Below are 14,909 nucleotides of genomic sequence, written 5' to 3'. Positions count from 1 at the left end.
TGCGTATAGTTCAGCTACATCAGGGCTAAAAAACGCGGTATAGATATAGCTTAGAGAAACTTTTTCAGACAACACTGTTTAGCAAAGTTCATATCAACAGGATGTTGTATAAATCCATGCATTTTGGGTATTTCTGAATATGGAGTGGGTGTATAATTATATTATTTACACTTTTTTTTTTTTTAAATCACATTTCTTCTCTGGAACATATAATTCTTGACTGCTATATTGACTTTCTAAAAAATGAAAAAATTTCAAGATTCACAACACACTTGCCAGACCATTATTGAAACAAAATATTATACCTGTAAAATTTACTGATAGCCTGTAAGTTTCAGTTTCTACTTTCTGTCTGGTAAACAAGGAAAGCCCCTAATTTTTCATTCCTGCAAAAGTACACTTTAATAGTTTGGGTTTATATGGAACCTCTTTGAGATTCTCAAACACTGATTAAACCTCAAATAACTTTATGCAGGCTTTTGTCCCCCATTTAACAGATTTATAAATGAGGATATCTAAAAAGTCTTGTCCATGGTCACGCCACTAGTCAGCAACACAGCCAGGAAAAGACCCCTACATCCTGGCTCCCAGTTTATTTGAACCACTAGATGACACTCTGGAAAAATAGGTGCTGGACTGTTGATTTGTACTTTAGCAAAACTTTTTTGCCGTTCTGTCCATAATTTCAGAAATTAATATAAATTAAATCTGGAGGGGTCATATTTAGGTTTGATAGAATTGGATTTATAATTTCAATGGATAATATCTGTTTGTTTTTAAGCATTTTTTTCTATTTTTATCTATTTTAAATTTTCATAGTTGCTGGAAATTATGGGCAGAGGTGTCAGATAATAATTAATGACAGTAGGCATTCAGATTCAAAAGGTTGAAGCTTTATAAACATTAAAACACAAATTGTCAACATCACATGTTACAATATGCAAAGTAAATTTCCTTAAATCAGACGCTAAGTTCTCAAGCAGCATTTTTCTGACTTTGTTTATAAATTTCAGTTGTCAATTGAAAAAAATAGTGCGCGTGTATGGTGGAATCAATGTTTATTGACATTTACAGATAAAAATAAATCTTTCCAGTCTAATCATGCATATTAATTGATCTTGTCAATTTGTCTGCCAAAGCAGAATTGTTCTCTGTATTATATCTTTTAAAGTTCTCCTCTGTATTTCATTATCCCAATGATGGAGCTTCCACCATTTACTCTGAGCTGTATTCCAAAGTCTAAATGACCTCACAGTTTCCAGATTTTCAAATGATGTTCAGAAGGTGCAATTAAATACATACATGACATTTGTTCACTTTTGTTATTTTTAGAGTTCTTGCTCTCCTGTATGCAAATAGAGCCTCTATTTTAAGGATGGCTGGGTTCCCCCCTTCTTGCTCCCTCTTCTAAAAAACAGGATTCTTTGATCAATGTTGGTGCCCATATAACTGTCGATAATCTTACTGAAGTTTATTTTACAATTTTTCCTTAAAAGTAGTGTGAGTTGTGCAGGTCAGTTGATGAAGCTTTGTTTTATACTAATTAGATTGACATACGTTATGCCAGTATTCTTGTCATTTTCACTTATGAAAATGCATCCAGAATTAGTTATTCCAGAGTCTGTACCAATCCATATCTGCCTTTATGGCTGCTCGCTCTCAGAAGTTCTTCACACCCACTTGACTACATGCCTGTTTCAAGGACACCACCTGTTCTCTTCCCAAATAGTGGCTGCTCAATGCTGGTATATTTCCATGATCTCCTCCCTCTTCAAATAGCTCATCAGCTTCCTGTTACGGAAAGGTATGTTCAGCTGGATAGAGCTAAATACTTACAACACCTATCAAAGTGCTTAGCACTTCTAAAAAATCAGGCCCAAAAATATTGAGTACCCAAAAATTGCAGCATCTAAAATAAAATATATGGCTGTTTTTGAAAATTTTGGTATCACTGGAAACATTAGGCTCACAGGTCCTCTCTTCTTATTGTTCTTTTTCTTTCTTTTCTACCACATCCATATCCCTCCTAACTTTGTTTACCTGCTCAGCAATAGTTCCTGCCAGCCACTACCAAATATTGCTACCAGTTGTCTGTTCCTTCCAGCAGTGTTTTGTTGTTGCATTTTTGCCCATTTCTCATAATTTTGTTCTCATTTTCTCAAACAGGCAGTGTCAGTTATTCCTGTATTCTTTATATCCAGTTGAGATCAAATTATATGTAAAGATAGCATAATTAAAAATCATGGGCTAACAATGCAAAAAGTGGTAGGGATGATGGGGGAGGGTAAGGGGCAAAAATCTAGTAACTGTATAATAGCTTCTTCTTTCTTCTTTCTGTCTTTTTTTTTTTTAATAGGCATGACATAATATGGTCAGATTTTCAAAGGACTGGTTTGTTTGAAAGACCTTATAACAGTTCCAAACCTTCACAGCTGAATATTGTATCTGTAGATAGAAAACAATATTATGCCTAATTTAGAAAAATGAAATTTTTATTGCGAGAAAATTACAAATTTCTAGTTTGAAGAATGTAACGTTTATTGCAAAAATAAAACTTTCTGCTTTCAGGATAATACTCACTGTTTCAATAGTCTTGTGATTATAATGAAAGAGCTGGGCCAACTATCAGAAAAAAATTAGACTTATTACAGTGTATGTCCTGAAAGATTCCCATAAATCTTACTAAAAAAGGAACAGATAATTAATTTTCTGAAAGGAGCCATTCATAAATTATGAAATACTAGAGCCTTGCACAGGAAGATGACTTCTCTAAGGTTTAACTCATTCTAGATACATGTATGGTAGAAGAGTTTTTCCTTTTTTTAAAACTTGTTTTTTAAAAATAATACAGAAGCACCCTCAGGATCCTCCAAGTTGAGACTGTTGGGTTGTTGCTTCTCTTCAGTAGCTGACTGGTAGCAGGAAGCACTCATAACTTTAAACATTTTGTCATCTTGAGCAGACTTCTCTTATCTCTCTCGGAGCTTCCCCAGTTTGAGTGTGTGTGTGTGTGTGTGTTTCTGGCAATCAGAGAAAAAAAATTGTGATCTTTTTCTGATTTTGTTCTTTGCCTCTTGAATTGGGCAAAGGTTCTGAGTTATTTGCTCAATCTGTAGTTCATTATAGAATGATCTTTGGCTATGTCTACACTGCAGAGCCTATTCTGGAATCATTATTCTGTACCTGGCTTTTGGCTCTTGCCTTTTTTGTTGGAAGACAAATGGTTCCTGAAAGCGAGCTTGAGGCCTCTCAGGATAGATGACGCTTCTATGAGTTAATTTCTATGAGGAATTTCTCCGGTAAGAGATTCCTGTGTTAAGATATTCTCCTCTTCTATCTTAAAATTCTCCATTTCTGCTGAGGAAGCAAGTGAGATTTCCAGAAGATTTTAAAATCGAAGACTTGGAACATTTGACCAAAAATCTGAGTAGTTTATTAAAAACTGTAGGCTTCTCTGCCAACATAGCCCTTTAGCAACTGGAGTTAATGTCAGTTCTATCATATGGAAACAAGACTCTCCTAATGCAGAGGCTTACTATTAGAGGCTCACTTTTATGAATTATGGAAAGTTCCAGATGCCAAATTCTCACTTTCCGCAATTCTGTGTAAACTGTACAGGTTTCCAGGAAGTAGCTGGGGAACATGGTATTTAGTTTCCAAACTGGATTTTGCAATATCCAGCTGCTTCACTGGGGCTTCCTTGCCACTTACTGATCTTATAACTGCTAAAAACTTCTTAGATAAACAACCTTTAATATGCACTTGGTAAATGAGAAATGAAGAGAAATTCTATTTTTGTCTTGTTTAACTCCGTTTATATCAATCCAACATAAATTACTCACACTTTATTTAAATATTTTTATTAAACAGATACTGCCAGGCTGCTTTCAGGAAAAAAGGTGTTTTCATTCATTCATTCATTTATTTATTATAGAACGTAAAATTAGTAAAAATGTTATGTGTTTGATTTGATTAACTGAAAACAGGTTTTGATGTATATTCAGACCTTTCCTTGAAGTGTTTACAACCAAAACATCGCATCATTGTGCGATCTCAAAAAAGCCCCAAAGTGAAACTGATTGTCTGTTTTCTTTGTTCAGACTGAGTCAAATATAAAATAAACCGGGGTGAAATCCTTGACCCACTGAAGTCAGTGGCAAAGCTGCTATTGATGCTAAAGGAATCGGGATCCTACCTTAAATCCTTAAATGTTGTTTGTTCTTATAATTCAAGCTGTTGTTAGAAACACCTGTAATAATTTTTACTGGACAGTTTCCAGTTATAGGATGGAATTCATTCTCTTGCAAGAAGGCTCACACAAAGTCCCCTGAGCTGTGAAACTCCAGGGATAGTCTTGAGCAAGGTGTGTGAGTGGAGAGTCCACAGTATACCTGCATGTTGCAGAAGTGGTTTCTCCTCTGGTTCACAATAAGCAGCTGTTAATAGGTGTGTGGTGAGTAGGTTAGGAAGTGGCCTAGTAGATTTACTCTTTGGCAGATTCAGGATCTAGAAACCTGTGTGGAAGGATTAAGTTGTAGTCTCATAGCCTTCCTTGATGCTACGAGCTGAATTCCATCCTCCAGTTCCTACTTAATTCCTTGTGCTATGCCCGTTTCTTCAGGCCTTGTGGAGAGAGGAGTTAATTTAGTCCATAAAATAAACAGTTGCATATAGTTTATTATGTTATATATAGATGTTTTAAGTGTCCAAATAAACTACAGTTAGAGCACGAGCTACTTGTCATGCATATTGATTTTTATTTCCCTTTCCAAAACAGCATTGTACATTATACTATAATATTGAAAAATCATATTAAATAGGGATTATTTTATAGCAAAATAACCGATCTTTAAATATAATTAATCAGAGTATTTGAGTCACTATACAGATTCTTCTATTAAAAAGTGGCATATGTGGTTCTGGTGGTACAAAGACTTTGTTTTTCTTCTCATTGCTTCATTCAGTAAGTTCAGTTCTGGCATAGAGGAGCTGGCAGTGCTGAACTTGAATGGTGGTTTTTATTTTGAGTAAATTCTTTTGGGAAGTTGCTATAGAAAGTTCTTATTTAACTACAGAAGGGTAGAGCTTGTTGTTCTGTTTGCAGTGAGGCCCTATAGTATATTTGTAAATTGTATTCATTTATGCACCACTTTAAATAATGCCTTTTTCTCCGGAAAAGTACTTCTCAAAATATGATAGAGAGCTTTTTTTTTTTTTTCCCCTCAATATCTTTCCTACTATAGAAATCTACTACTCCCCACCTCCTTTCCTCGGCCCTTTTAACAACACATGAGTAGGAGCAGCTTGTCCTTTTTCTGCCAGATTAAAACAGTATATTGTATTTTTTGTGAAGGTGGATCGCCTGGGAGTGCAGATATTTTCAGATGTTATTAGTGGCATTTCCATTGAAAATGAAAAACCTACAATTATGAATAGGCCATTTAAACACAAGCCTACTATTCCAGTCCTGTGCTGTAAAAGCAAAAACATATCTGGTCTGCCAGAAGCAGAAATATGGAAAAAGCAAAATATTTATCATGTTTATTACGGTAGTGCCTAGGGGTCACCTGGGAACAGGGCCCCATTATGCTAGGCACCTGTGCAAATCTGCAATAGACCACCCCTGCCCCCAAGAGCTTACAATCTAAATAGACAATACAGATGGAGGGCAGGGGAAATGAATGTAACATACAAACAGCGTGATCAGTGTGATGTCTGGCAAATGTCATCATGTTTTCAGTATGTGGGGTGGTGGGGGTGATGTTATGTTAGAAGGATATTAGTTAAGCGAAAAGACGAGGGGGGGGAACAGGAGGGATTGGAGCAAACAGCCAATCAGCCCAGGCAAGAGAATGCTCACAGTGAAAACTGCAGAAAGCAGTGATGATATCATCAGTCTCTGTCCCTGCATGAACTATTTTTGCAGCTGTTCTGCTGTCTTCAGTTTCTGGCTGGCTCCTTCCTACAGTTTCTTTCCCCAAGCCCATATAGCTGGGAGTGCCAAATAGGTTCTCATGCCTTGGAGTGGATCTCCCCTGCACAGTTCTGGGATGTAGGGGTGGTCCCATCTGGGTCTCATGTTACTCCTTCTCTCTCAGTGCAGAAATAGCTGGTGGAAGTGGGCTGTGCTGGTTTTTGCACTCCAGAATACATTATATGGGGCTTGTTTTAACTGTAGCTTTTATTTAGGTTCTGTTACGTAAAAGCTCACTACTTACAGTTTACAGTTAATGTCTGAGGATCTGAAATTGCAAACTCTTACTCATACCAGCAGTCACTGACTTGAGTGAGACTACTGATGGTATTAAGGTCCACTCATGTGAGCGAGAGCTAGCAGGATTCAGCCCCTAATTGGTAACTTGCTCTGACATGTATTCTAGGTGCTTTCCAGCATCTCAGTGTGAACTGTGCCTTACCACTCGTGACCTTTATGCCCAATCCACATGGTTGCTCAGCCCTTCATCCTCTTTTTTTTTTTGCCTGCAGTTTACCTGCCACTCTCCTCTGCAGTGTTGCATCATCTTCAGCAGGAAGATCTGAAAGGTCTGACTGATAGTTTCTCCCAGGTCCTCTTCTAGTGCCATTATATCAGAGGTCCCCAAACTGTGGGGCATGCCCCCTTGGGGGGGGTGCAGAGGAATGTTCAGGGGGGTGCGGCAGGCCCAGGCCCCAGCCTCAGCCCCAGGCCTCAGCTCAGCCCCCAGTCACTTGTTTGGGGGTGGGGAGAGGGCATAGACAAGTGTAAGGGGGGGGGGGGGCTGACCCTGAAAAGTCTGCGGGCTACTGTGCTACATCATTAATTCAGGATGGGGGTACAGAGAATAATGCAGCAGACCTTCTTCCTCCTCACTGATGCTCCATAATCCCAGGAAGAGCATTTAACTATTGCTGCTAAATTTACATTTCTTGTATTCCAGTGCAGCCTAAATCACCAGACCAGACCAGTTTAGGTATATTCAATTCCAAGCCTGCTTGATGACAGGTTTCAGAGTAGCAGCCGTGCTAGTCTGTATCCGTAAAAAGAAAAGGAGTACTTGTGGCACCTTGCTTGGTAGCACGGCCTCACTTATATCAAACTGTTCACAAATATATTTTTAAACAATTCTTGCTCTGGATAGCTTCACTTAGGACTTCCTCCTTATCATGTTATTGTTGTAGTGGATATTATGTAGATGTTTAATTGGATTACAACTAGGAAAGCAGCTGGTTTAAGGTAATAAAATTAGTGAATATAATTGCCACTGCAGACCATTGTTCTGTTCCAGGATGGTCAGAACATTGAAACACAATCTTGTAATGGCTGGCCTTGTTTTATATGTACATGGGAAATCATAAATCTTGTAGAGTTTTTATTTTAATTATTTGTTTCAGCAAAAAGGTAGCTGCACAGCTTTAAAAATTCAGCCTTGTGGCAGAGAGGTAACTAAAACGGTTTTCCTGGAAGGAGCCTGTTCATATTGAAATGATAAAATCAGATGTGGTAGACAGCTTTGTTTTCACAATCTAAGATTTTTGTTGATTAGTTTAATACTTTTTTGTTTTGGTCAAGAGCATCCAGAAATGTGCAAAATGAAATATTAATATCATTTTATAACTGAAACTAGTTATGTGACCAGCCATTTGATGTGCTGGTGCCTCACTGTTCTTTGTGGCTATGTGATTATGACCTCTGATTGGGTTGTCATTTGTCTGCTCTGTTCATTTACCTTCAGTATTGATTAGGGTGACCCAGATGGTCCCGATTTTATAGGGACAGTCCTGATTTTTGGGTCTTTTTTTTATATAGGCTCCTATTACCCCCAGCCTCCTGTCCCGATTTTTCACACTTGCTGTCTGGTCACCCTAGTATTGATATGATGTGAATTAGAGTTTTAAAATTTACTGTAGCAGGGAGCTGCTGCTACTCCAGTCAGGGAAGATCAGCACAGACCAACTTTTTTACACAGTGGAATTCATTAAGAGAACATGGTTGGGGTATAGTAAACAGCTTTACCAGTTCTGTTTTGTTTTTAACTCATTCAGAAAGGTGTTCTCTCTGATCACAATCTTTAAAGAAACTTGTACATCTCATTCAGATTTTTAATGGTTATATAGTTCAAAGAAATGGGGGAATTAAAAGCTAAATTCACAAAAGTATTTTCTCTTAGTATCTTCCTGTCCAGTAGTTCTCCTCTATTCCTTTTTCTCCACTTAGTTAGTCACTCCTTTCCTTTAGGTCTAGAGACTATAATGATTGAGCTCCTTGAGTCTGTCTATTTAGCTTAACAAAAAGAAGCTTAAGGGATGACTTGATTAGTCTGAACATCTACATGGGAAACAAATATTTAATAAAGGGATTTTCAGTCTAGCCGAGAAAGGTGTAACACCATTCAGTGGTTGGAAGTTGAAGCTTGATGAATCCAGACTGGAAATAAGGTGTACGTTTTTAACATCAATTTACCAAGGGTCGTGGTGGATTCTCCATCACTGACAACTTTTAAGTCCAGATTGGATTTTTTTCTAAAAGATACTCTTTAGGAATTATTTTGGGGAAGTTCTATGGCTTGTGTCATACAGGAGGTCAGGCTAGATGACCACAGCAGTCCCTTCTGGTCTTGGAATATATGAATCTTGGTGTGTCTGTATCTCATAGTTGCAGTGAAACTTTACATCAATTTTACATTATAATTAAACGGAATAGTGAAATATGTTGTTGGGTGGGGGGGAAGGAGGTTTTAAAGTAATTCTTAAGAGATTTATATTTATTTATTATTTTTTGCATACATCTCTGGACAAGAAATGACCAACAATCCTGTTTATAGAAGAGTTTTATTCTACTTTTTATTTGGGGAAAAAAACAGAATTCCACAGTACTTGACTATGATGCTCCGTTATATGCTGTATGATACCAGCAGCTACTCTGAGTTCCTTCTTCAAGGACTGCTGTTGTTGGCCTTATTTAACACAGTCTGCAACACATAACTCTCTTAATTGTGCCTTCTCCACTTGCCCTGACTCTTCACCCATCTGTTTTCTAAAACTAGTATTTAATTTAAAACCTATTCTGCCTGTTGGTGGTTGCCACTGATTCTCAGCTGAGTTGAGTTGAAAAAAGAAGGGACCTCATTTCTATAGCAGTCCTTGTTGTCATTTTCAATAGAGAGGCCCAAGACTGATGGGAGACAGATACTGAAATATCTTTAACCCTGACAGGTTGTCTTTTCAGGTCAGCATAGAGGCATTTGGGAATAATGGCGTTTGGATGATCTATCATGGGAATTGTGCTTGGCATAAGTTGTTAATTGTTGTCTTAGGTGGCAGTTTCCGTGACTTGTGGTGATTTGCTAGCACACTTGAGCAAATTTAACTGTAAGCAAACAAAGCTGCTTGTGTGGGTTGTAATGAGTGGCTGTACTGACATTGCACAGATGAAAGAAGACACTGTCCCCTCTCCTAAGTGTTTACATGTTAACTGGACAGAAAGTAAAGTTGAAAGATGTTTATAGTGCATGATCAAATAAAGGCCCACTCTCAAAGTAATTTTGATGGGTGCATGGGTCTTTTTGTTCTAGATTCATATCTTCTAGTGGATTGAAAGGCTTTGTGTATTTTTTTAGGGGGAGCTTGAAGGAAGACCTGGAAGGGAAAAGAGAGTTGTCATTTCACACCTGATCCTCTGAGGTGCTGTGCACTTCCTGAGAGGCTTTTGTGTTTAAAGCAAAAGCAAGTAAAATCTTAACTTAATAGTAGCAACCATTTTAAACTCCATCTTCACTGTGATGATTAAATTAATTCTAGATGTAAGAATAAGTCAAATCATAATTTTGACAGCCTGAGTCAGAATTTCCTTTGATGGGAACAGCACATTGGCAACCCTGGGTCCAGTTGTTCCCACCCTTCAGCAAGATCCACACATGGATGAGTCAGTCAGCATGCACAGCTTGTTCTTTGCTCACAGAAGTGGGAGTCAGCCACCTCCTCAGCACTCCACCCCATGCTACATCCCATGGAAAGTCGTCTGTGGGGAGAGCTCTCATGCAGGGTGAGGCATGGGCTATGGGAGAGGAATTCACTCTTTATGTTTCAAAGGCAGCTGCTGGTGAAGGAAGCACTGACTACAGTGGTCTGCAGCCACTCGGCTGAGGGTCTCAAGTAGGAGAGAGGTGATATGGCATCATGTTGCCTGTAAATGCTATGGGATCCCCAGGCTTTCATTCTGTGGAGGGGCAATCCTTCTCCCCTGCAGAAGAGCTTAGGGAAAAATCTGCTAGGGGCAGCTCATGGTGTATTCTTCCCCAGGGACCCTTCTTGGAGGCTTTTCCGTGGCAGGATGTGGTCTGGCCTCATGTGAGATATGGGAACATGATCCTTAATAAGTAGCATCAATGTAGGCTACTATAAATGTTAACAAGTATTAAAACAATTAGTTTAGCTGGCTCTGGACAGCTGATTCCAGAAACTGTCACTTCTCCATAAGCTATCCAGCATGTTCTGGAGAGTCAGACATGTTCAGTTTCAGCTACAGACACTCTTCAAAAGTGCTTCACAGTTTGGACTCTGAGTTGGATTCTCCCCACATGAACTTTCAGAATGCTGTGCTGACAACAATAGGGGCAGTTTTCTGTAAAGAAAAGGAGGTCACATATATGAGAACAAGATTTTAAAAGCAAATACAGCTTAGGCTCCAATGCAGTTTCACTTAACTCTTTGAAACAATAGTTGTCTTGTTAACCATATTGTTAAAGGCTCATTCTACTGAAGTCTGAACTATGTAATGTTAAAATTATCCAGCCCTGTGAAGGAGAAAAGTGAACATTTTTTCTCTTCTCATATTCTAAGACCAACTATTTGTATTGGTAACATTTTATTAGGGGGATTTTAATGCAGCATTGCTAGTGTTCAGCACTGTTGGTAGGTTTGATAAAATAATCCTGTGACCAAATCATAAGCAAAATGAAAAATAACCATTATAATGTTTCTTTGCATTTAAAAAGAACAGCAAATGTAAATAAACAAGCAAATTCAGACCCTGTCAGCTCTGACGGTCCTTTGTTACTGAGGAAGTGGAGAGAAAACTGTAAATTATCTTCAAAGAATGGTATAAAATGTTAACCCAGGGCTTGAAATCTTTCCCACAATCCCTAGCATTCTATCATGTAATGACATTCCAAACAGTGCTTCTTGCATTTGTGTAATTTAAACAACTCTTGAGGCAAATCAAACCTATAGAATTTTTCCCCCCTCTGGAATGTAGAGAACACCCTGCCATTTATAATATTAATGCTTGCAAACAGATATATAGTATAGAGAAAAAAATTAACTGGAATGCCAAATGTTACAGTACAGGAAATATGAAAGAGAATCATCTGTGGTGATGATAAAATGAAACAGCTGATTTAGGACACTGTTCTTGTAACCTTTACTCACACAAACAGTTTCTTTGAAGTAACTGGAGCAATTCATGTGAGTAAGGGCTACTTGTGCAATGGTTTGCAGGATCGTAACTTAGTAACAGAAATAAATTGCAATGTGTGTTCTGCACTTCTATCCTGTTGTTTGCATGTCCTTTCTTTCATCTAGTTTAGAATCCAACTCCATTTTCCCAAGAGAAAAAGCTTCGAAGTACACTGATTTGCTGAGATCAGATCCTCTGCAAAATATTTGTCTTGTTCTTTCATTTGGTTTTAATTTAAGCTGGTACCAAAAGTTCCCTCTTAACTTCTCATATTAGAACGACATTGCCATATATTTTAGGCCAAAAATTGAGACCTTTTTATTCTGAAGAATGTTAATTTTTGTATCTTATATGTGTATATAGAGACATGCTACTTTAAAATACATTGTAGTTAACTACGTTTTATTTTTAAAAAGATATTATTTAGGATTTGGATATAAAAATATTTCATATCATCGTGCTTTCTTTTTTCCTCCCTCTACCCCTTATTTTTCTTTTTCCTATCCTTTGAACTGGCGTCTTAGCTTGTTTCACTCCATGTTAACAAATGGTGGGTGTGTGTAAAAAAATAATATGCCCACAAGAGAACAGCAGCCTTAATTTTTGCTTGTTATTTTGCAGTATGATCCCCAGGGCCTAATCCTGGAAAGCACTAATCACCTCCTGCAAGACCCTACTGTTCTCATTGGCTGTAATGGGAGCGAGAACATTCCCCAGTTTGCTATCAAACTAATGTTGGGTCTGTGTTGCCAAAGGCTTAGCATTTAAGCAGTGTAAAAGCACACTGCCAGATGCACTGCATGCTCACTGTCTTCCACTAAGGCAAAAATCTTCTCCATAGCATTCAGCCTGAATAATTTGGCTGGGTGCTTGGAAACTGTCTGAGGTAAAGTGAGAGAGCAATCCTCTCAAGGTCAGAGTGGTAGCAGAGTTTCTGCATGTCATTTCTGTACTATAAGCATGCTTTCCCCTCCAGCATAACAGGGGAGAAACCATGTAGTATCTGATCCTCCTGCCCCATATCACATCTCTCGGTATGACACTGTACAGAGCTCCTTTTTGGATCAATGGCTTGAGCATCGGGAGTTTAACCCATGTGTGATGTTTTCAGTTACTTACTACCCTATACTTCTCACCCGCGCCTGCACAGTAGAACCATGCTAGTTCTGCTGCAAAACAGACTTCTGCACCTATAAAATAGATGCCAGGTTTCCTCTCTCTCTGAGGTTTATGCACCTTTGTATTCTTGCAGAAAGCATATCAGAATTAAAGTATTTTAAATGTATATTGATGTCAGGCTGCTGGGCCTGATTCTGCTGTTTCTTACATTGATATTAATCGTGAATAACTCGTTGAAAGTCATGCCACTTGACTGTACAGTGCTATGCCAATATAAAAATGACACGAAGAGACTCAAGATCAGTTTTCTGCTTCTTCCCAGATGAGTTGCATGTTGTTTTGTTCCATGGGGAATTTTAGGATTATTTCCATCAATTTATTTAATTGCTTATGCAGTCAAACTTCACTAATTCCCCTTAAAATCAGGGACAGCCACTGCACATTACAGAATTTTGAAGATGAGCAAGTATGTGAGCAAACAGGATGATACAATCAAGGATGTGGCATCACAAAATGCTCTCTGTCAAATTATTTTGAAAAGTGTAACTGTCACAGGGTGACTAGCCCTTTTATGGGGAGACGGGCCCAGCCCCACCTCTGGCTTATCAGATGAGGCTGTGGAGTTAGGGGTCAGGTGATGGCCTGAAGAGCACCTAGTCCTTACAAAGACCAACAAGAGGTCAGGTGAACTGGAGAATGGCAGGAGACCCTGGGGTAGGAGAAAAAAACCCAGCCCATAGGTCCCAGGAGGCTTAGGAAATGAGAACTTCAGGGTGTAGAAAGACTCCCGTGGGAGTTGTTGGGTCAGGGTTCTGGCTGAGAGAGGTGAGGGGGGAAGGGCCTTAGGCAATTATAACCCATGTTGGGCAAAGAAAATGCTTTATTTTGGTACTTTGCCTAAGTTCCTCTTTTAACTAATAAATTGTGTCCTGAGGCAATGCCCTGAAATATACTGGTGTGGTATGGATCCATGCTGGGCTGGAGAACTAGCCCATTGGTGTACAGTAATTTAGTGCAGAGCGTACATTCTGGTTCACTTAAACAGCACAGCTCCACAGAAATCATTGCAGAGAATCCAGATACTTGTTTAAATCTCTGCTGCAACGGGAGGGGAGTACTTTGCATTTGTCCTTATTGAATTTTGTCCTATTTACTTCAGATCATTTCTCCAGTTTGCCCAGATCATTTTGAATTTTAATCTTATACTCCAAAGCACTCGCAACCCTTCCCAGCTTAGCATTGACCTCCAACTTTATAAGTGTACTCTCTATACTATTATCTAAATCATTGATGAAGATGTTGAACAGAATTGGACCCAGAACTGATCCCTGCGGGACCCCACTCAATATGCCCTTCCATCTTGACTGTGAACCACTGATAACTACTTTCTGAGAACAGTTTCCCAACCAGTTATGCACCCACCCTATGTAGCTCCATCTAGGTTTACAGACCTAAAAGTGGCAATTCTTCAACAAAAAAACTTCAAGAACAGACTCCAACAAGAGACTGCTGAATTGGAATTAATTTGCAAACTGGATACAATTAATTTAGGCTTGAATAAAGACTGGGAGTGGATGGGTCAATTCACAAAGTAGAACTGTTTCCCCATGTTTATTCCTCTCCACCTCACCCCCCCACCCCTGCTGTTCCTCAGACGTTCTTGTCAACTGCTGGAAATGGCCCACCATTATCGCTACAAAAGGTCCATCCCCCCCTCCCCCCCACTCTCCTGCTGGTAATAGCTCACCTCGTTACAGTGTGTATGGTAACACCCGTTGTTTCATGTTTTCTGTGTATATAAATCTCCCCACTGTATTTTCCACTGAATGTATCCGATGAAGTGAGCTGTAGCTCACGAAAGCTTATGCTCAAATAAATTGGTTAGTCTCTAAGGTGCCACAAGTCCTCCTTTTCTTTTTGCGGCTACAGACTAACACGGTTGCTACTCTGAAACCTGTCATCTAGGTTGTATTTCCCTAGATTGTTTTATGAGAAGGTCATGTGAGCCAGTATCAAAAGCCTTACTAAAGTCAAGATATACCTCCTCTGCCTCTTCTTCTTCCTCCCCCCCCCCCCCGGCTTGTTGCCCTGTCAAAGAAAACTGTCAGGTTGCTTAAACATGATTTGTTCTTGACAGATCCACGCTGACTGTTACTTAGCACCTTAGCACTGTTACTTAGCACTTTTAGGTTGTGATTGATTGCCTGATTAGTTGCTCCATTATCTTTCCAGCTACTGACTTTAAGCTGACTGTGGTTTGTAATTCCCCAGGTTGTCTTTATTCCTTTTTTTATAGATTGGCACTATATTTGCCCTTTTCCAGTCCTCTGGAATCTCACCTGCCTTCCATGACTTC

At 38.9% G+C, this 14,909-nt stretch overlaps 1 protein-coding gene across 7 annotated transcripts in view; it reads left to right on the top strand.

The window, feature by feature from the left end:
- The window catches only part of RBMS1 (RNA binding motif single stranded interacting protein 1), a 211,677-nt gene that overhangs the window by 115,399 nt on the left and 81,369 nt on the right, over nt 1-14,909 (top strand). The gene's annotated exons all lie outside the window — the stretch shown is intronic.

This window comes from Caretta caretta, chromosome 11 (assembly GCF_965140235.1).
Source record: "Caretta caretta isolate rCarCar2 chromosome 11, rCarCar1.hap1, whole genome shotgun sequence".
Taxonomy (NCBI): Eukaryota; Metazoa; Chordata; order Testudines; family Cheloniidae; genus Caretta; species Caretta caretta.
This window is presented reverse-complemented; position numbering and strand designations above follow the sequence as displayed.